Source organism: Myotis myotis, unplaced genomic scaffold, assembly GCF_014108235.1.
Source record: "Myotis myotis isolate mMyoMyo1 unplaced genomic scaffold, mMyoMyo1.p scaffold_m19_p_17, whole genome shotgun sequence".
NCBI classification, from domain to species: Eukaryota; Metazoa; Chordata; class Mammalia; order Chiroptera; family Vespertilionidae; genus Myotis; species Myotis myotis.
In genome coordinates this window covers 21,046,222-21,068,591 of record NW_023416321.1, presented here as the reverse complement: position 1 = coordinate 21,068,591, position 22,370 = coordinate 21,046,222, and the positions used below count along the sequence as shown (strand labels likewise).

At 41.1% G+C, this 22,370-nt stretch overlaps 1 non-coding gene and 1 pseudogene across 1 annotated transcript; one reads left to right on the top strand and one right to left on the bottom strand.

The window, feature by feature from the left end:
* Positions 1-2,837: 2,837 nt before the first annotated feature.
* On the bottom strand, positions 2,838-4,181 carry LOC118672387 (annotated as a pseudogene).
* Positions 4,182-20,964: 16,783 nt separating this feature from the next.
* On the top strand, positions 20,965-21,071 carry LOC118672610. Its single transcript, XR_004973152.1, has one exon. It is a non-coding gene; the product is annotated as a U6 spliceosomal RNA (small nuclear RNA).
* The last annotated feature ends 1,299 nt before the right edge of the window (positions 21,072-22,370 follow it).

The window sequence follows — 22,370 nt, the reverse complement described above, 5'->3', positions numbered from 1 at the left end:
AGAGAGGGAGGGAGAGGGATAGAAACATCAATGATGAGAGAGAATCACTGATCAGCTGCCTCCTGCATGGCACCTACTGGGGATGGAGCCTGTCATCTGGGCATGTGCCATGACCAGGAATTGAACCATGATCTCCTGGTTCATAGGTCAACGCTCAACCACTGAACCACTCTAGCCGGGCAACACACAACTTTTTTGAGAAATTTTCCAGCATGATTTGCTGTAATTAGAGGGGAGGTGTAGCTGCTACAATCTAGCAGTGAGATTCCTGGGCTTAAGAGAGGTTTGCTGATTGGTTCCTTGGCCTACAGCAAGAAATTGAATCTGGATAGATCACTTTGTATAGTAAATGAACTTCTCTTGAACTCTCATCTTTCACTTTCTTATGCACGACACCTTTCTTTGAACTCTCATCTCTCAGTTTCTTATACATGACAGCTAAATTTCCATTTTCCTCCCTTCCTAGGACGAAAATTTTCATTAGACAATGTGACATACAGTAAGCAATTATAATGAAAATCAACATAACTAGAGCAGATACTACTAGTTGCTTATCCCAAATATGTTCTCTCCTTCTTCCTTACAAACAGAACTCCTATATCATTGGGAGCATTATTGTATTGAGCTAAAAGATTAGCTTCTCTTAAAAACCATATGGCCTCATGACTAAATTCTGGACAAATAGATAAAAGCAGAAATGATGTGAGGGACTTGGGGACAGACTCCTTAGAAGTGAACTTAATCAGCCTGCAGGTCTTAAAGTCCTTTTGGATTTCCTTCTTTTTCCTGTCTGGAATGTGCAGGTGACGGATACTTTCAATAGCCATGTAGGACCATTACTAGCTATGCCATAGAAAGGCTGACCTATAAAGCAGAAGGAAACTGGATATATGATAACTATGGAGCTGCCAAATCAGCCCTGGGTATCTCTTTCTAAACTTCTTTTGTATCAAAGAGAAATAAAATGCCTTACTTAAACCATTTGTTATTTTGAATTGTCATTTATGTACAGCTGGACCTAATCATAACTGACAAAATAAACAAGCCTGGTAACACATTTTATTGTATCCTAAATGAACAACTTAGGAGTTAAATATCTTTCTTCTTCTCTAATACATTATTAAATGACGGCTAGCCAACTTATTTTAATTTATAAATAATATTCTTTACTTTGAGGGTGTAGTGACAGTGAAAAGCATGAGGAGAGCTCTGGGATGCTGGTAAAGTTTGTTTCTTGATCAGGTGTACTGCTTGTGAGTTGGACTTGATATATGCATACATCTCTGTCTAAATTTTATACATCAATACAAAGTTTTAAAATATATCCACTGTAAATTTGTCTTTCTTTGTGGAATTACTAACCAGTTTAGTTAGGATTCGATATTTTAAACGGTTAAGTCCTCAGAGAAGTGTGAAGATGAAATGAAATAATAAACGTGAATTATCCACTTTTAACCTACTGAGTCATGCATCCTATGAAAATTTTTGGAGAACCTACTATGTACACGGCAGGATCAGCTATCACTATTATAATTGTTTGCCTATTTGTGTTCCTCCCATAGACAGGGACTAACTCTGTTTTGTTCATGTTGTAAACACAGTTGTTTTACATGGTGCCAGTCAAACAGTGGCTCTTAATGGAATACTGAGTGAATATATTATATATTAAATAAGCTCTCATGGGTCACTAGGCGAATGCATTTCAGTTTCAAACAACTGACTTACAAGTGGTCTTTTGGAATTCATTTGTAAATTAAGGGCAATTGAAGGCTCTTCAGCATCAATATTAAATCAATAATCACAAGTAAAATTTCAGGCACTTCTCCTAACACCCCAGAAATTATGTAGTCCAAAACATAAAAGGGTGAAAATTATAATGCAATTATCACAAGAATCCATCAAAAGCCTTTAACTACACTAGTTAAAAAGAGTGGAACAGACTGACTTCTTGATATAATAATGAAAATGCAAACACTATGACTTACCACATACCATATCAAAACAGAACATTTCATTGCATGGCAAGAAAAGATGTCTGTGTTTTAAGCAATCAAAGAACAAATTGAAAATGCAAGCAACTGGAAAAAAGGCAGTCCAAAAAATTCCCTGTTAAAATACAGAAAATGTATGACTATAAATTTTCTATGTAATTTAGAATATACATGGTGGCTTTAAAAAATTGTCTAGACTTCAAAAGGAGAGAAACATCAGCTTGACATCGGAGACCTATTTTGGGGGTGCATACCCACTCCCAAATCCTCTCTGTGAAAGCTGCCTCCTTGACAAAAGAGCAAGCCTACCCAGGGTGACGTTTTTGTCGTCACCCTCCAGCCACAGCTTATTGGACAACTGGAGAACTCTGAACCTAAGATGAACCAGTCAGAATCTTTCTCCTGAAAACCTGAGTTAGTAGGCACTGAGTCTGTAGGTAATGATGAGCTCCAGAACTAGAAGGTGAACTAGAGTCAGCACCAAGGCTACCCAAAGTTTCACAAAAGCCAAAATTATGAGAAGCAGAAGCTGTAAGCAAAGAAGACTGAAAAAAAAGAAAGATGGAATATTTATGCAAAAAAGTGCAGAAGCAAGATATCATGGGTAGAATGCAGGCTAGGGGAATGAGCTCTGTTCCTGGATTTTCAGTTCCCATGAAATCGTTTCTTGCTTTTTTCCCCTCTTGCTCAATGATCTCTACATTTTTTTAATTGATTTTAGAGAGGCAGGGAGAGGGAGAGAGAGAGAGATAGAAACCTCAATAATGAGAAAGAATCATTGATTGGCTGCTTCCTGAATACCCCACACTGAGGATCGAGCCTGCAACCCAAGCGTGTGCCCTTGACCATAATCGAACGCGGGTCCCTTTGGTCCCCAGGCCAACACTCTATCCACTGAGCCAAACCAGCCAGGGCGATCTCTGAATTTTTTATTGGCCTCCTTCCCCTCAAGGGGTCCCCTGGTTCTGCTGCCTTAACATCTCAGAACTTTGATGTCATTGACTTCAGACACCACTTTGCTGTCCACAATCCTCCAGGTGGCAGTATTTTGGATGGATTGCATGGAGTCGCCGTTGTCCAGGGTGTCAGCAAGATCAAAGTCCTCCCCTTCTTCCAGCAAGGCCTCATACCATTGTTGGGTGCTGCCCCTCTGCCCGGGTCTGGGCCAGCTCTGACTCTAGGTGCTGCAAGATCCCGTGGAGCTATTCCATCTTCATGGCACAGCGCGTCTCCACCTCGCACAGGCTGCTCTCCAAACTGGCCTCTAGATTTCTCATCAAGTCAAGGTTGATCCCTTAGGATTGAACCATATGTCTCAGCTCCATGAGTGTCATCACAGCAGCTCCCATCTCAGTGGTCTGTGAGGTGACCACTGTGGCTCTCTCTTCAGTTTGCTGGGACCAGTACTTGTCCAGCTCCTTTCAGTTCCTCTGAGCCAGCTCATCATATGGGCCTGGATACCCTGAGGTGCTGAGATTTGAGGCATCCAACTCTGTGGTCAACCCAGAGTTGGCAATCTGGCTTTGTAGACCATTTACTTCCTCCTCCTGGTTCTTCTTCATGAAGAGCAGCTGCTCCTTGAGAGCCTCGATCTCTGTCTCCAGCTGCAGTTGAGCGATACTGGCGTCAACAACTTTTCAGAGCCTATTGTCACTCTCCATAAACTGGCTCATGGCCAGCTCCCTCTCATATTTATCTCTGAAGTCATCAGCAGCGAGACAGGCTGAACGATGTGGGCATTGTCCACAGAACTGCCAAGGGCCTGAGTCCTCAGGTCCTCTGTGATCTTGAAGTAATGCCCCCAGTCTCTGACCTAGGGTCCCTTCTTCTCCAGGTGTTCCCAGATACTGCTCTCCAATCTCCAATTGTTAGCCTCCCGGCTCCTCACCCTCGCCAGGCAGGAGGCCAGGCAGGAGGCCAGGCAGTCACTCAGGCATTGCATAGTCTCCTTCTCACTCTGTCTGCCTGTTATGCGCACCAGACCCCTGTCCATTCCTTTGGCTAGGCCCCCGGACTCCCACTCGCTCTGCACGCTGGTGGAGTGGGACATTGAGATCCGGGAGCCCAAACCCCCAGCACTTGTATTTGATGCTGGCTGCTCTGCTGGCAGGCCAGCCCAGTTGCTGCGAGACTGCAGGAGCCCAGGGTCTGATGGTTGGTGGAAAAGCTGGTGTGGGTGCTGAAGCTCATATTGTTCAGGGAGGAAGGCAAGAGGCCAAGAGTCAGGTTTCAGCTGCCCTTGTTATTTTATAATTAAAGTAATCTACTAATACCCCTGTCCCTGTCCAGTGTTCCCAATCCTACTTTTTACTTGAACAAATATTTCTTCAGCACCTATCATTTGTCAGACACTTTTCTTTGCACCAAGAATATAGTAATAAAGAAAACAAAATCATGAAGTTATTGGTGTTAAGTGGTATAATTATAATGAACATATGAACAGATCATTATAACACGGGGTTATAACAGAGTAAATGCAATACCTTCTGTGACTTACGGTGAACCTCACCCAACATTTTATTTGAAATAGTTTGAGTGCAGTTCTGTATATTGCAACCAAAAGAACCCCTGTTTGAACACCTGATTTAAATATAATTATATTGTTTCCCCTTGTCTCCCACCCTCCAGGAGTGGATAAGAATGCCAACACCCTGAATGGATAGAGCGTCGGCCTGCGGACTCAAGGGTCCCAGGTTCGATTCCGGTCAAGGGCATGTACCTTGGTTGCGAGCACATCCCCAGTAGGAGGTGTGCAGGAGGCAGCTGATCGATGTTTCTAACTCTCTATCCCTCTCCCTTCCTCTCTGCAAAAAATCAATAAAAATTATTTTAGAGAACCAAGATGGCGGCATAGGTTAACGCCGGAGTTTGCTGCTTTGAACAACTACTTCAAAAGTGAAACCAAAAAACGGAAGGGACATCACCCAGAACCACAGGAACGCTGGCTGAGTGGAAGTCCTACAACTAGGAGGAAAGAGAAACGCATAGGGACACTCAGAGGAGGCGCAGTGCTGAAGTCAAATTCTGAGGTGCGGAGTTCGCGGAGTGGGCTGGCGGCGGAGGGCGCGGTTGGCGTTTTCAATCGGGAGGGAGTCGCAGACTCTGAGCTCCAGATCGGGGCGAGTCTTTAGGGACCCAGACTCAAACGGGAGAAGTGGGACTGTCTGGCTTCGGTCAGAGCGAGTGCAGCTTTCTCTCCGAGCTTTGCAGTGGGTGCTGGGACTCAGAGAGGCAGAGCCCCTGGGGACAGGACTGAGAGCCGCCATAACTGCTCTCTCCGGCCCACCCTGTTGATCCTGTGCGACCCGCCCCGCCCAAGCCCTGCACACAGGCATTTGCCGGATAGCCTCAGGCAAAGGCTAGATTAGCACCTCCCTAGAGGACAGAAGTTCTCTCACTGCTGACACAGCTGATTCTCATAGCCACTTGGCCTGGAGGTCAAACCCTCCCTGGAATTAGCTACAACAATCAAGGTTTAACTATAAGACTGCGAACAAAGACCACTAGGGGGTGCACCAAGGAAGCATAACAAAATGCGGAGACAAAGAAACAGGACAAAATTGTCAATGGAAGATATAGAGTTCAGAACCACACTTTTAAGGTCTCTCAAGAACTGTTTAGAAGCCGCTGATAAACTTAATGAGATCTACAAGAAAACTAATGAGACCCTCGATGTTATATTGGGGAACCAACTAGAAATTAAGCATACACGGACTGAAATAACGAATATTATACAGACTCCCGACAGCAGACCAGAGGAGCGCAAGAATCAAGTCAATGATTTGAAATGCGAGGAAGCAAAAAACACCCAACCGGAAAAGCAAAATGAAAAAAGAATCCAAAAATGCGAGGATAGTGTAAGGAGCCTCTGGGACAGCTTCAAGCGTACCAACATCAGAATTATAGGGGTGCCAGAAGATGAGAGAGAGCAAGATATTGAAAACCTATTTGAACAAATAATGACAGAAAACTTCCCCCACCTGGTGAAAGAAATGGACTTACAGGTCCAAGAAGCGCGGAGAACCCCAAACAAAAGGAATCCAAAGAGGACCACACCAAGACACATCATAATTAAAATGCCAAGAGCAAAAGATAAAGAGAGAATCTTAAAAACAGCAAGAGAAAGAAACTCAGTTACCTACAAGGGAATACCCATACGACTGTCAGCTGATTTCTCAACAGAAACTTTGCAGGCCAGAAGGGAGTGGCAAGAAATATTCAAAGTGATGAATACCAAGAACCTACAACCAAGATTACTTTATCCAGCAAAGCTATCATTCAGAATTGAAGGTCAGATAAAGAGCTTCACAGATAAGGAAAAGCTAAAGGAGTTCATCACCACCAAACCAGGATTATATGAAATGCTGAAAGGTATCCTTTAAGAAGAGGAAGAGGAAGAAAAAGGTAAAGATACAAATTATGAACAACAAATATGCATCTATCAACAAGTGAATCTAAGAATCAAGTGAATAAATAATCTGATGAACAGAATGAACTGTTGATTATAATAGAATCAGGGACATAGAAAGGGAGTGGACTGACTATTCCTGGGGGGGAAAGGGGTGTGGGAGATGCGGGAAGAGACTGGACAAAAATCGTGCACCTATGGATGAGGACAGTGGGTGGGGAGTGAGGGCGGAGGGTGGGGCGGGAACTGGGAGGAGGGGAGTTATGGGGGGGAAAAAAAAGAGGAACAAATGTAATAATCTGAACAATAAAGATTTAATTAAAAAAAAAAAAAAGAATGCCAACACCCTACCAAGGTTAGAATGTAGGTTCCACCACTCATTAGCATACAGCCTAGCACATATTACAGAACCTCTATGTGCATCAGCCGTTTCCTTTACTTCATGGGGTTGCTGTGAAAACTAAATGGGTAATTCATATGAAAAGCTTTAGAAGTATACCTGACATTTGATAAGTGCTCAACAAGTGTTAGCTGCCATTGTTGTTGTTGCTGTGCCTGTTAGGTTAATCTTGTATTTGTTGTAATCTGAAGAAGTGTCAGCTGGAAAATACTGGGTGGCAGTACTTGTTTGTATATGATTGACGGTTAAGGTCTGATACTCAGCTTTGCTAAACTAAAATGTGTTAGTACACACAGATTAGCTCATACAGTCAGGAAGTTCTGGTGAAGGTACTGGCTCTACTGACTCAACTCTACTATCAGAGAAACAAGTTGACCACTCTCTTCCATGAACATATTCTCTTTAGAAACAGAGTAAAAGACTTTTTTCTTAGTAAGTACCTCAAGTATGCTTGCTCTTTGAGGGTACTCACAGGCCACCTTGATTAGGTTTGGGGTGTGCCCAAATCTTCTTCCGTCTTACTTTAACAGCAGATATCTTAGATCTGTCTTTGCTGCTGATGGATGATCTCATTCATCAAAAGAACTTTTGAGCCTGGCTGGTTTGACTCACTGGATAGAGCGTCGGCCTGGGAACTGAAGGGTCCCAGGTTCGATTCCGGTCAAGGGCATGTACCTTGGTTGCGGGCACACCCCCAATAGGGGATGTGCAGGAGGCAGTTGATCGATGCTTCTCTCTCATCGATGTTTCTAACTCTCTATCCCTCTCCCGTCCTCTCTGTAAAAAATCAATAATATATATATATATTTTTAAAAAGAACTTTTGAGACTTTTCTAATTTTATTTCTTTATTAACTTTAGCTTAATGGGTATGTTGCAGTCATCCCCAGTATGAAAGATCATGTCAACCATTTAAGCATAACTTTATCCTATTCTAAATTACCATGTGTTATTGGTCACAATAAAATGAACTAATATTCCTCAAGATGAGTTGATTCTAAAATTAGACCTTTGGAATGGTGTGAGTTCTAAATACATTTCCTCCTATCTTCTTGGAATCCTTGCTATTTAGATATCTCCAGAGAGGCAACTGCTTAAAGATTTGACTTGTCTATACGAGAAAGAGCGTGGCACTTAAGTATGCTTTAATAGCTATAACTCTAAGAACAGATGTTTGTGTGTTTCGTGGGCATCATAAATATTAAGAACGATGTTATATGGGTCGGAAAGCACTTCCCATTAATTGTTAATGCTCACTATGTGGATAAGAGAGGCAGATTCCTTGGGGAGAAATCAAGATACATTTTTATATTACTGTATTTCAATTTCAGGGCTGAGGCTAGGGAGCATTGGCTTCTGATTCCTTGAATATCAGATGAAAATTCAAATTAATATAATGCTTGGGTATCCCTTGATCCTTATAGCTCCGTAGTGAGATATATAATGCGTAACTATAACAGGAGATGTGGTGGAAGAAGACAGCAGAGGTGAATTCAAAGGTCAGTTCCACCTCTTCCTGGCTCAGTGATCATGGACTTTTTTAGCCTTTATGAATGTAGTTATTAACCTATAAAATAGAGGCTAATAATACCTACCAGATAGGGCTGTTATTCAATAAGAAATATGTGTAAAGATTCTGAGTCAGTACCTGGATTACAGTTTTTTTCTGCTTTGTATCAAATTAGAGATGGTGAGTGTTTGGTGTGGACTATGCACAAAAAGCAGCCAATGTGTGACAAAATTCTTTGAATTTTTGGCAACTTAAGATTGTTCAGGGGTTCTGACCTTCATATAGAAAGCTTTTCCCAGTGAGATTTCATATTCATCATTAATATCCCACATACCAGCCTAGTGCTGGTTGATCTTTCCTAGCTGCCCACGACATTTATTCATTCATTTTTTATTTTTTATGAGGAAGGGAAAGGGAGAGAAAGATAGAAACATCAATGATGAGAGAGAATCATTGATTGGCTGCCTCCTGCATGCCCCCTACTGAGGATTGAGCCTAAGGGCACGTGCCCTTTACTGGAATCGAACCCGGGACCCTTTAGTCCGCAGCCCAAGGCTCTATCCACTGAGCTAAACTGGCTAGGGCTCATTCGTGTTTTTATTTTTATTTTTAGTATTTTTATTGATTTTTAGAGAGAGAGGAACGGAGAGGGAGAGAGAGAGAGAAACGTCAATGTAAGAGGGTAATATCAACCGGCTACCTCCGGCTGCCTCCTACATGTCCCCTACCAGAGATTGAGCCTGCAAGCCTGCATGTGCCCTGACCAAGAATGGAACCAACAACCTTTTGGTGCAGGGGACGATGCCCAACAAACTGAACCATACTGGTCAGGGCTATTCATTCATTTTTCGAGGGCCCACTTGGAATCATGAAGACAATATGGTCTCTTACCTACTACCAACCACATAGTTTAGGAGACGACAAACAAGCAAAAACAATTACAATATTATCTCTAATAGAGGGATATGGAAGGGCAGCAAGAGCACAGTTCTGTTGATCTGAGGGACACAGCTGTATTAAGGAATGAGAAATCCAGGTATCTGTCCCACACACCAATACATATGGAATGCGACCAAAACCAGAAATGTACTAGTTAACTAAGATTTCTGTACAAAACCTCTTAAAAAAAAAAGAAAAAGAAAAAAAAGAACAGAGGCTCTCTTTTTTCAATTGATTTCAGAGGGTAGGGGAGAGGGAGAGATAGAAACTTTAATGATGAGAGAGAATCATTGATCAGCTGCCTCCTGAATGCCCCCTACTGGGGACTGAGCCCTCAATCCCGGCAGGTGCCCTTGACTGGAATTGAACTCAGGACTCTTCAGTCTGCAGGCCGATGCTCTATCCACTGAGCCAAACCAGCTAGGGCTATACAAAACTTCTTACCCTCCTGGTGAATATAATTTGTTTTTGCTTCTACCAAAGAAGACAATGCTTTCACATGGAAGTTTAAAGAACAAAAACCTCCTCTCCAGAGTTGACCTATGTCAGTTGATTAGTTTTGCCATGAGCAGCTGCAGATGAAATCAACTAAAATTCTGAAATCAAATCATGCATAGAGCCAAGCTGTTTTTTCTGGAATGAATTTCAAACTGTTGAACAAAGCCTAAATTTTAAACTCTTTGGTATGTCTCCCAAGTAGTCTGATTCAGTAAATTGCAAAAGAAAATAGAAATGAGAACAAGAATTACAAAAAAATGAGATTTCTTCTTTCCAGAACCTTGACTCTACTTCAGCTAGTGGGAGTGGTTGAACCCTTTTTTTTTTTTTTAAATATATTTTATTGATTTTTAAAGAGAAGAAAGGAGAGGGATAGAGAGCCAGAAACATCGATGAGAGAGAAACATTGATCAGCTGACTCCTGCACACCCCCCATTGGGAATGTGCCCGCAACCAAGGTACATGCCCTTGACCGGAATCAAACCTGGGACCTTTCAGTCCGCAGGCTGACGCTCTATCCACTGAGCCAAACCGGTTAGGGCCCTTTTTTTAAAATATAATAATAAAAATATTAGTTTCTCCCTAACCCCACCTAAAATGTTGAATAAATATTTTTTTAAAATATATTTTATTGATTTTTTACAGAGAGGAAGGGAGAGAGATAGAGAGTTAGAAACATCGATGAGAGAGAAACATTGATCAGCTGCCTCCCTCACATCTCCTACTGGGGATGTGCCCGTAACCAAGGCACATGCCCTTGACCGGAATCGAACCTGGGACCCTTCAGTCCGCAGGCCGACACTCTATCCACTGAGCCAGACCGGTTTCGGCGAATAAATATTTTAAGTGTACTGTTTTGAGGAAGCACCAAATTATTTGTCTGGGATGCTTTCATGTCTCAATCTTTCCCTGGAAGCAGAATGGGATGGGAAAGACACCAGAGAGGAGGAGACTTGTAGCTACCTCTGGGGATGAAGTTTGTCTGGGAGGAGAAAAAGGAGAAAAAGAAATGCCTCCTCTTCTCCAGATTCATCATACCAAGGTCTATGATTTTACCATTATAAAAAATTGGGAAAAATAGTAGAAATCACTGTTTCCCGTTCATGACATGTTATGAACACAAATAATATCCAGGTGATCTAAAACTGCACTGTTACTTTGAATTTATGTAATCGATGAGGATTAATATCTTGTGCATGAGGGTATTTAATAAATATGTGTTAATGAATGTTTAATTGCTCATGGTGATGTTCTCCAGGAATGAAGAGCAGAAAGATGTCATGATAATCTGCATGTCACATTTCTTGAATCAAGAAAAGGTATTTGGAAAAATATAAAATATCTACATGGATTTTTTGAAGATAATATGTGCATTGTACCTTTTCTCAATTTAACATTTACTTTCCTTTTTTAGAATATTTTTTATTGATTTTTAGAAAGAAAGGGGAGAGAGGGAGGGAGGGAGGGAGGGAGGGAGGGAGGGAGGGAGGGAGAGAGAGAGAGAGAGAGAGAGAAACATCAATGTGAGAGCAAAACATTGATTGGCTGCCTCCTCACCCCCGACCCCCAGCAGGAATCCAGCTCCCATCCTGGGCATGTGCTCTGATTGGGAATCGAACCAGCAATCTTTCAGTGTAGGGACGACTCCCAACAGAGCCACACCAGCCAAGGCTTACTTTCCTTTTTTGAGCATTCTGGATTATAACTACATGATAAAAATGTAAAATTTTGAAATACTGGTTTTCATGTTTTATATAGTCATTTTTTTATTTTTCTTAAAATGAAGATACACCTGTCCTTTGAAATAAACTATCCACAGGTAATATACTCCTTATTGATTCTACAACTTACTGTTCAGTTGGTCTTTGTATTAGATAGATCAATGTAATAAACACCAGGATTTTAAAAAAATATATCTTAATTGATGGCAGAAAGGAAGGGGAAGAGAGAGAGAGAGATAGAAACATCAATGCTGAGAGAGAATCATTGACTGGCTGCCTCCGGCACGCCCCCCACGGGGGACCGAGCCCGCAACCCCGGGCATGTGTCCTTGACCGGAGTCAAACCTGGGACCCTTCAGTCCCCAGGCCGATGCTCTATCCACTAAGCCAAACCAGCGAGGGCAACACCAGGATTTTTTAAAAAGTAGCTTATATAATTTCTTTTTCATACATGCTGTATAGATTCTTTAATGAAGTTTTCTTTTTTTTTGGTTTAAGACTCTGCTTTTAAAAATACACAGACATGTATGAAATAAAAACCAAATTCATGATTTATTCTTGCCATAAGCACCTTGCCATAAGCAATACTAATAGAGAAATTCTGATAGTTTCTTCTTAAAGTATTTGAAAGTTGATACAAATTTATCAATGGAAAAACATGTGAAAGGGCACCTATCAATATACCAACAGTAATTTTCTCTGGGTGATAGTGAAATTATACACAATTTTCTTTCTTTTTTTTTTTTTTTTTTTTTTTTTTTTTTACAGAGAGGAAGGGAGAGGGATAGAGAGTTAGAAACATCGATCAGCTGCCTCCTGCACACTCCCTACTGGGGATGTGTCCGCAACCAAGGTACATGCCCTTGACCAGAATCGAACCTGGGACCCTTGAGTCCGCAGGCTGACGCTCTATCCACTGAGCCAAACCGGTTAGGGCTAGACAATTTTTTACCTTCTTTTTCCCTGCCCATACTTTTCGATTTTTCTCAAGTAAACATATTCAAATGTAAAAATAACTCCTGGAAAAAGAAAACCACTAGATGAGAAATGATCTTTGGGATATTAAACTTGACATTTGGAAGTCTGAGTTTTCACTTAGCACATTTTATCACCACTAATGGATTGGAACTATAGCTCACCTTGCCATCTGTTAAATAGAAATGAATGAAGGAAATACCTTCTTCACAGTTATTGTCATAGCCGTAAAGAGCATATTTAAAGCACTTCACATAGTGCCTGGCACACTGTAAGTGCTTAATAAGCTAGAGCTGTTGTTGTTATCAGTATATGCTAAGATTGTAGAAATAAACCCCCTAGGCACCCTTTAAGCTTTATTTAACAATGCTCTCAAGTCAACAGGAGATACACACTTGGATCTTTAGAAAAGCAATCAGAGAATTAAGCTGCTTATTTCTTCTTTGCTTTCAAATTTTCAATTAATGAAATATTTCAAACATTCAGGACATAAGAGAAACCTACCCTCTTTCTCACTCTTTTTAAAAGTGAAATATTACAGATTCAACTAAAGCCCAAACCCCTCAATTCTTTTTTTCTCTCCCCAAAGATAATCATTATCCTGAAGCTGATTTAGGCACACTTTTGTACTTTTCTACTTATATCCATACTATCCATACTCACTTATATTCATAAATAATATATACAAGTGTTTATGTGTGGGGAAACATGAAGCCAAAGCAGAAATTCCTTCTTGGGATGCTTTTAGTCTCCATTTCTCCATCTTAAATAGTAATTCTACATATGTTTTTTAAAAAACTTTGCTTTATCAATATGAAATTACTCCAATTATAAGCCTTTCATTCCATATTAATGCGTGTTTAGCTTTAAAGCAAATAAAATTACAGAAAGATAAGCCAAACCTCCCTAAAGGCTCCATGTAGAATACTTTGTAATCCGTAGTCTAATTATGACTTTTAAAACACAGAACTTAGAAAAGTAATTACATCTTAATAAGTTTGTTCATTTATTAAATTGGGTTTACTCTAAAATATTTATGTTCTTATGTAAATGGAACAGATCTAATTAAGCAAGTCAACAAGAAAAAGCAGTTACACACAGAAAGAAAATCTTTTTCTTTATTCAAACTTAAAGTGCTAATCATTATTGGAAAAGGATTACCAATTTTCCAAATTGTTAATGCCAATTCTATCCCTTCAAATATTATTTTCAACCTGAATATATAACTTATGGAGAGCTGGTACTGCAAGCTACTAAATGTGATTAGCACATTTAATGAACTCACCCCTAATGCCTTGGTAGGGCCAGACCAAATGATTTCACGGGCCTTAGACAAATGCATACCTGTTTTTCTAAAGACTTTTGAACACACTTTTGTACAAATCAATGCCAATGGCTACATTAAATGTAGATGAAAAAGAGTTCTTTTGGATGAGTTTGGCACCTATAAAATACTCAACTAAATTGTGACTATTACTTTCAGTCAAATAGATGATCAAAGACATCTTTTCTCATTTTGATCCTGGTTGTTCAGATTCTATTGCCTTACTCAACAGCACAATTCGCTGAGTCTGTAGGTAAAATCTGCAGAAACCCTCAGCAATCAACAGGCAACTCCACAGCCTTTTAACTGTATTGCTTTACCTTATTTTAGCACCTTATATTTCCCTACCACTTTACACCACGATATTCCTACAGTGAAATCATTATGTATACTAAAAGGTGGTGAAGGAAAGCAGTTGTCAAATGGAGCAAGATCTGAGCATTTACACACCTGAACTCTCCAGTGGACAGCTCCATGGCAAAGCAATCTAGTCACAAAGGGAGGAGGGTTACACTGAAATTATGACTATCCAGTGTCTTGATTATTTTGAAGGCCAAAGCGTGTTCATCTGTGTTCTGATACCTGCTTCCTGGTAACACTGAATGGAGCTCATCTCAGCATTTAATTTTTGCTCATACCACTTTCCCAAACAAGCATGAGGAGCATAAAGAAAGGAAATATTCTACTTAATAAACACAATGACAGTGTGGGAAATAAATGCTTACTTTAAAAAATAGCTTTCATTCATTTGGTCAATATAAAATAAATATATCCCCATTATAGAAGATTTTGAAAATGTCAAAAACAAGAAAGAAATTAAAAAATCATGTTTGTAGCCCCAATCCAAAAGATAACTGTTAATAATACATCAGTGCATTTCCTTTGGGCTTTTAGTCATGCACAGTTTAAAAAAAAAAACAACATTGCTGTGATCATCTTATATATAGGATATATATATACTTTTGTGTCCTATTTTCACTTCCAATTATAACACAAGCAAAAATGCATACTTTGAAAGCTGATGTGAGTACAGGGTTTAGTAAAAATATGTGTTTCATTTGAACTAGAAGTCGAAATTATATTACTTTGAAATCATAAAACATATTTCTTCATCATTTTATCACTCCCTCTTGCATTATTTAAGCTGAACATTACATTTTTTTTCTAGACTTTGGAGTTTTATCTTTTTTGGACAGTAAATATGATTGCTAGCAGTTATTATATTTCATGACAAATTAAAAATGTTGTTTTAGCCCAGCCGGCAAGGCTCAGTGGTTGAGTGTCGACCTATGAACCAAGTCACGGTTCAATTCCCGATCAGGGCATATGCCTGGGTTGCGGGCTTGATCCCCAGTATGGGGAGTGCTGGAGGCAGCTGAGCAATGATTCTCTCTCGTCATTGATGTCTCTCTCTCTCTCTTCCTCTCTGAAATCAATAAAAATACATTTTTTAAATGTTTTAAAGCTGTAAGTTTGCTCTAGGTCTGACATTTATATAATGGAATATTTTATTCAATTCATTAACATATTATCAAAGACCTAGCATTACCTTTGAAATAAAACAATTCTACTTCTTATAATAATAGCCTTCTGTGAATCAATGACTTAAAAAACCCAAATTACAAATATTTATTAAACTCTTCAATGTTACATCAGTTTTCCTCCCATTCACCCATACTGCAGTCCTGATATAAGACAGCATAAGGAGTAGTAATCAAGAATTAACTTTTTCTTTTTAAAAACTGTCAAAAGCTTGCTACACCAGCATCCAGCGACAGGAGGAGAAATGTCTCCAGTCTACTATACTCCCTTCCAAGCCAAGTTTTAATTTGTTGAGAATGGGGGCGGGGATCCTATAAAAATCTTGGCAAAATACAGAGCTGCTAATTTAATCAATTTTAGTAGTTAAGGCAGTGATTTCAAGTGCTAACGCAATCTGTTGAAAGAACTAATTTCCAAGGTAGAGGAGATTCATTTATTTCTACTTTTCCTTCCCAGTTTTCCAATCTACAGGAATGTGGGTAGCCATCATGAAACCAGAGAGATCCCTCCCGGCCCCCATTCCCCAACATACACACATCAAGATTTAAGAGGCTTAGGCTTTAACTCAAACCCTAAAGTAGCAGAGAAATATACTCTCCCTTTCCCTGGGGAGAGTCTCCGAGACCCAAATGAAGTAGATCTTAACAGATGTGGAATATACACCTGCATGAGAGTGCAGTAAGAACTAAAAATGGCCATTATAAGTGCCAGGAAAGTGACTTAAAGCACTTAGGAGTTTAGGGCAGGATGAGAGAGTTCCTTCTATGGTGCTCAATAAAGGATTCCTGGAAGAGGAACCTTGGACCTTCGCATTAAAAGATAAGATTTGAGGAGGTAGAAGTTGTAAAAAGTTTAGGTAAAGTAAGGGTCATGAAAAAGACAGTGCAAGAAAACACAGGGCTGTTTGGGGTATGTTTCCATTTGGTGGATCCCAGGGTTCATATGGGACTTGTAGGGAATAAATATAGTTGGGTTCAACTCTGTCTAAACAGAGTTCGAGTCAGGAGTATATTGAGTTGGGACCCGCCAGGGATCGGTTTATATGAGACTAAACAGCCTCCCAGGAAAAAATTACACAGACTCTGCCTATTAACTATAGTATGGAGGATTAAGAGATGGGGGATTTGAAATTTTTATTTGCTTATTTTTAACTAGATTTTTCAACTGATAAAGGGATATATATATATATTCATTCTAACAGTTCAAAGAGGGATTCAATAAAAAATGCTTCTCCCACCCAGCCAGTGTGGCTCAGTGGTTGAGCATCAACCTATTAACCAGGAGGTCGAGGTTTGATTCCTGGTCAGGGCACATGCCCGGGTTGCGGGCTTGATCCCCAGTGTGGGGCATGCAGGAGGCAGCCAGTCAATGATTCTCTCATCATTGATGTTTCTATCTCTCTCTTTCTCCCTTCCTCTCTGAAATCAATAAAAAATACATATATTTTTAAAAAATGCTTCTCCCACCCATCCCAGTCCCCTAGTGGGGAAGGGATGGATTTTGAGTTCATCTCAGTGGCCACCATTCACATTAGATCTTCCAGCCCAGCTCATGAACCCACACTTAGTTGTCATGTAGAAAGAAGGGGTTCAAAGTTAAAAATGGAAGATTTATGTTCACTGAAATCTCTAAAAGAATCTGGGGAGACAAAATGGTCACAGGAACAGTTTGGGTACCTTGGCATCAGAGAATAGCTCAAAAGGGTGAGAATAAATCCTGCCTACCTGGGTAGGGACCCCACAGGGCTATGACAATAGAAGGGCTCCAGAGACAGAGTGAAACTTTGACACATCAAATCTTCCAGCTCACCAGTGACTCGAATGGTGCAGGTCCAGGCCCAAGGCTCTGGTGACAATGGCACCACTGACTTCTAAGCAGGGAGAGGAGCACTGTAAGGTAGAAACACAGAAGGCAGCTCAAGGGCATAGAGTCTGTGGAATTCCTCATCCTCAATGATGCAAGGTGACATCAGAGGTGTCCTTGTAGTGAGGTTGGTGGTTGAGAGTTAGACTTTTGGAGTTGGCCTTCCAGGGCTTTATCCTGGCATTGCCACTTACTAGTTCCTGCTGGTACCTTCTGTGCAGGGGATTGTAAGGAGTTGCTCAGGTAACAGACGTGAACAGTGTGACCCAGTGTCTGGTTCACAGTCATCTTTAGTGTTATTTTTTTCTTTTAACAAAATTGAGGTATAATTGACACATAATATTAGTTTCAAGTGTAGAACATAATGATTTGATATTTGTATACATTGAGAAAGGATCGCTCTTTCATGTTATTATTCTTATCAAGGTGCTCATCAGGATGTGGATAACTCAGCAGACAACCCAGGGGGGAAACAAAAGAGCCAAAGAAAAGGGGAAGGAGCCTCAGAAATAATAGGGGTCTCTGCAGCAGTGGGGAGGGGCTGAGCTAGGAGAATGCTGTTTATTTTTGTGAAGGTGAGTCTGTTGTTTTTATTCCCAGGCTTCTGAATCCTCAGGAGACATAAGCTATTCAGGCTAGACAGGGAGTAAGGCTGGAATGCACAGTGGATTTTGAATGTTTAGCTGAGAAGCTTGATTTCATTTAAGAGGTTATGAAGAACAACTGAAAACATTATATTAAGATTAATCCAGAGATCTATACAAAGAAGTCAGAGAAGGGGAAGCTCCAAGAAAGAGAGACCAATTATACGATTATTACCATAGAGTGTGGGAGAAGACATAAGGAGCTGAAATAAGTTGGTAGCATTGAGAATAGAAATGAAGGGACAGATGTGAGAGAAACGCTTGGCGACAGAACTATCCGGGATATATAAAGCATCTGCCTGACCAAGTTTTCAATGTGTTCCAGTCCAAATCCCAGAGTTTTAGAAATTATGCAAACCAGCACCTTGCCATATGCAAGCCAACAATGTATTGGATTTTTCCCACTGTTTGCATATATTGTTTTAAATAATGAAACATTTTTCCAGACCAAATTTCTTATTAATTTATTGAACACCACCTTAAATGATGATTCTCTAGCAGATAATTTAAATGATTTTCTTTTCCCAGTTCATTTTACATTTGTAAATTTTAAACTATTTTACCATCTGCTGACCCATCATAAATTAAATTATTAATGAAGCTTATAGTAAGTGGCAAATATATAACCAAATCATCAGGATTTAAGAAAATATATTGACATTAATGACTTTGTTTATTGTCATTACTTTCCATTATCTTCCTGATAGTGTAATATTGATATTAAATTCAGAACTAAGAGTTACAAACACTTAAAAATTATAGTAAATCATAGATACAGAAAACAGATTGATGGTTGCTAGAGGGGAGGAGGGTTGGGGGAAGAGGAGGGTTGGGGGACTGGGTGAAAAAGGTGAAGGGATTGAGAAGTACAGATTGGTAGTTACAAAAGAGTCACAGGATGCAAAGTATAGCAGAGGAAATATAGTCAATAATCCTATCTAATAATAGACAAACATGGTAATTAACCGTAACTTCGCTACCCTTCCCACTGGCTAATCAGGGTGATATGCAAATTAACTGCCAACCAAGATGGCGGCCGGCAGCCAGGCAGCTGAAGCGAACAGGAGACTTGCTTGCTCCAGTGATGGAGGAAGCCAACGTTCCCCACCTGCCGCTGCCGGCCTCTGAGCTGCACTCTAAGAAACAATGTTGCAAGTATAGAAGCTAAGCAAGCTCCAGAAACCTGCTTTCAGCTAGCTTTGGCCTCAGAGCTTAGAGCGGCAGTGATGGCAACAATGTTTCAATTATAGAAGCTAAACAAACGAGATACCTGCTTTCAGCCAGCCGCAGCCTCAGAGCTGGGGCCGGCTCTCAGCTCCTGTGACAGCTATAGAAGATAAATAAATCCCAGAATAAAACAAACAAACAAACAAAAAAAAAACAGAAAAAAAGGAGAGGCTGGGAGCTTCAGTTGCCCACCAGCCTGAAAATGGCTCTCAGTCCCTCACCCAGACTGGCCAGGCACCCCAGTGGGGACCCCCACCCTGAAGGGTGTGTGACCAGCTGCAAACAGCCATCATCCCCTCATCCAGGCTAGCCAGGCACCCAAGAGGGACCCCCACCCTGATCCGGGACACCCTTCAGGGCAAACCAGCTGGCCCCCACCCGTGCACCAGGCCTCTATCCTATATAGTAAAAGGGTAATATGCAAACTGACCCTAACAGCAGAATGACTGGGAATGACTGGTCACTATAACACACACTGACCACCAGGGGGCAGACGCTCAATGCAGGAGCTGCCCTCTGGTGGTCAAAGCGCTCTCACATGGGAGGAGCTCTGCTCAGCCACAAGCTAGGCTGATGGCTGCCAGTACAGCGGTGGTGGTGGGAGCCTCTCTTGCCTCCTCAGCAGCACTAAGGATGTCCAACTGCAGCTTAGGTCTGCTCCCTGCTGGCAAGTGGACATCCTCCGATGGCTGCCGGGCTGCCAGAGGGATGTCTGATTGCCAGCTTAGGCCCAATCCCCTGGGGAGCAGGCCTCAGCCAGCAGATGGTCATCCCCCAAGGGGTCCCAGACTGTGAGAGGGCACAGGCCAGGCTGAGGGACCCCCCCCACCAAGTGCACAAATTTTTGTGCACTGGGCCTCTAGTCTATATATAAAAGCCAAGCGACCGATTGGTGGAATGACCAGAACGACCAGTGGCTATGATGTGCACTGTGGCAGCCAACCAACCACCTGTGGAGGCGGGGCCAGCCAGTCCCACCCCCAATCCCCCCCACCGCTCACTGATCACTGAAGTGTGACCTTCAGTGATTCTAAGTAAGTAAATGCTCTCCAGCCTTCATAGACCAGAACCTGAATGACAAGTGATCAGAAGGAAAACTGCTCATGGTCTGGACCATCAGTCAGGTGTCTAGGTGAGGTACCCAGCACAACCACCATCTTCCCCACCCCTGATCGGTCCTCCCACCCTGATGCAGTCAGGTGTCTAGAAGAGGTACCCAGCACAACCACTATCTTCCCCACCCCCGATCGGCCCCCCCAACCCGAAGCAGTCAGGTGTCTAGAAGAGGTACCCAGCACAACCACCATCTTCCCCACCCCCGATCAGCCCCCCCACCCTGATGCAGTCAGGTGTCTAGAAGAGGTACCCAGCACAACCACCATCTTCCCCACCCCCGATTGGCCCCACCCCACCCCAAAGCAGTCAGGTGTCTAGGAGAGGTGCCCAGCACAACCACCATCTTCCTGCGTTCTCTCTCCACTGCTTACTACCAAAGAGGGCAGCACATCACACCACAGCTTCACTTTAGAGGGTTTGTCACCAGGGAACTAAACCACATTACCTGTGTAGGGAGAGGCTTAGAAACAGAAGCTGTAAGTGTCCCTGACACTAAAGCACCTTTGAAGCTTCAACTCATCCAAAAGCCAACAGCAAATGTGTATACACCCTTCAAAGATCTTTGACATTAATAACTCCCCCCGATTGGGGGCGGGCAGCTGGACCCCATCCATGCACAAATTCATGCACTGGGCCTCAAGTATTTTAATAACTATGTATGGTGCCAGGTGGGTACCAGAAATATCAGGGGCACATTTTGTAAAGTATGTGACTGTCTAACTACTATGTTGTATGCCTGAAACTAATACAAAATAATACTGAATGTAAACTGTAATTGAAAAAGATATATCAGAAAATGATAGTAAAGTGCTCGCTTCGGCAGCACATATACTAAAATTGGACCGATACAGAGAAGATTATCATGGCCCCTGCACAAGGATGACACGCAAATTAGTGAAGCATTCCATATTTTTTCAAGTGATAGTAAAAATGTGCAAACCTAAGCCTATAATTTGTCCAGTTATCCAGGAATGAAATGTTATACTACTAGAGGCCCGATGCATGAAATTCGTGTAAGAGTAGGCCTTCGCAGCCCTGACTGCCTTGGCCCTCGCAGCCCCGGCTTCGTCTGGAAGGTCATTGGGATGGTCATTCCGCTGTTTGGCCATTCACTCGATTTGCATATTATGCCTTTCTTATTATAGATCACTATAGATTGTGTGATATTGTGATTTATAATAAAAAATATATATATTTGGTCTTTGTTCCTGTTCCTGGCACAGGGCTTCTAAAACCCTTGAAGTTTCCTGATAGGAATAATAAAGGTGTTTTTTAACCCTCACCTGAGGATACGTTTTTATTGATTTTAGAGGAAGAGAGAGAGAGAAACATTGATCAGTTGCCTTCTGGGGATCAAACCCACAACATAGGTACATGCCCTGACAGGGAATCAAACCCACGATATTTCTGGTGTACAGATGACATTCTAACCAACTAAGTCACCTAGCAGGGGCCAAAATATGTGTTCTTAAACAAATATCACACTGAACATTTTCTGCTCTTGGTTTATTTTTATGTAATTTCAGACTTACAGGAAAGTTGCAAAAAAAGTACCAAGAACTCCCTTCTACTCTTTGCCCAGATCTCTGAATGTTAACATTTGACTACACTTGTTTTATCCTTTCCTTTTCCTTTCTCTCTCTCTCTCTCTGAACCTTTTGAGAGTATCTTATGAAGCCCCTTTACTTATCAAGAGTTCATTGTGTATTTCCTAAAAACAAGGAATTCTTTTGCAATAGCCTCAGTACAATGACCAAATCAGGAAATTAATATTGATACAATACTATATCTAATCTTGTTCATGTTTTTCCAATTTTCCCAACAATGTCCTTTATAACAAAAGAAAATTCTGGGTCAGGCTTTGCTTTTGGTTATGTCTTTTTAATTTTCATTCTTAGCATTTTATGACATTGACTTTTTTTTTATATAATAAAGACCAGTTATTTTGTAGAATGTCCCTTAACTTACAGTTGCCTGATGTTTTCTCATGATTAGATTCAAATTATGCTTTCTTGGCGAAAACACCATAGAAATGATGTTATATTCTTAGTATCTCCTGCTAGGAGGCACATAATGTCAATTTGTCTGATTATTGATGTTGACCATGAACAGTTTTGCATCCTATGTTTTCATTCACAATACAAAATTTCTCATGTCTTTCAAAATTCATGGAACATCATTTCAGTGTCTACACAGTATTTCATTTATGAACA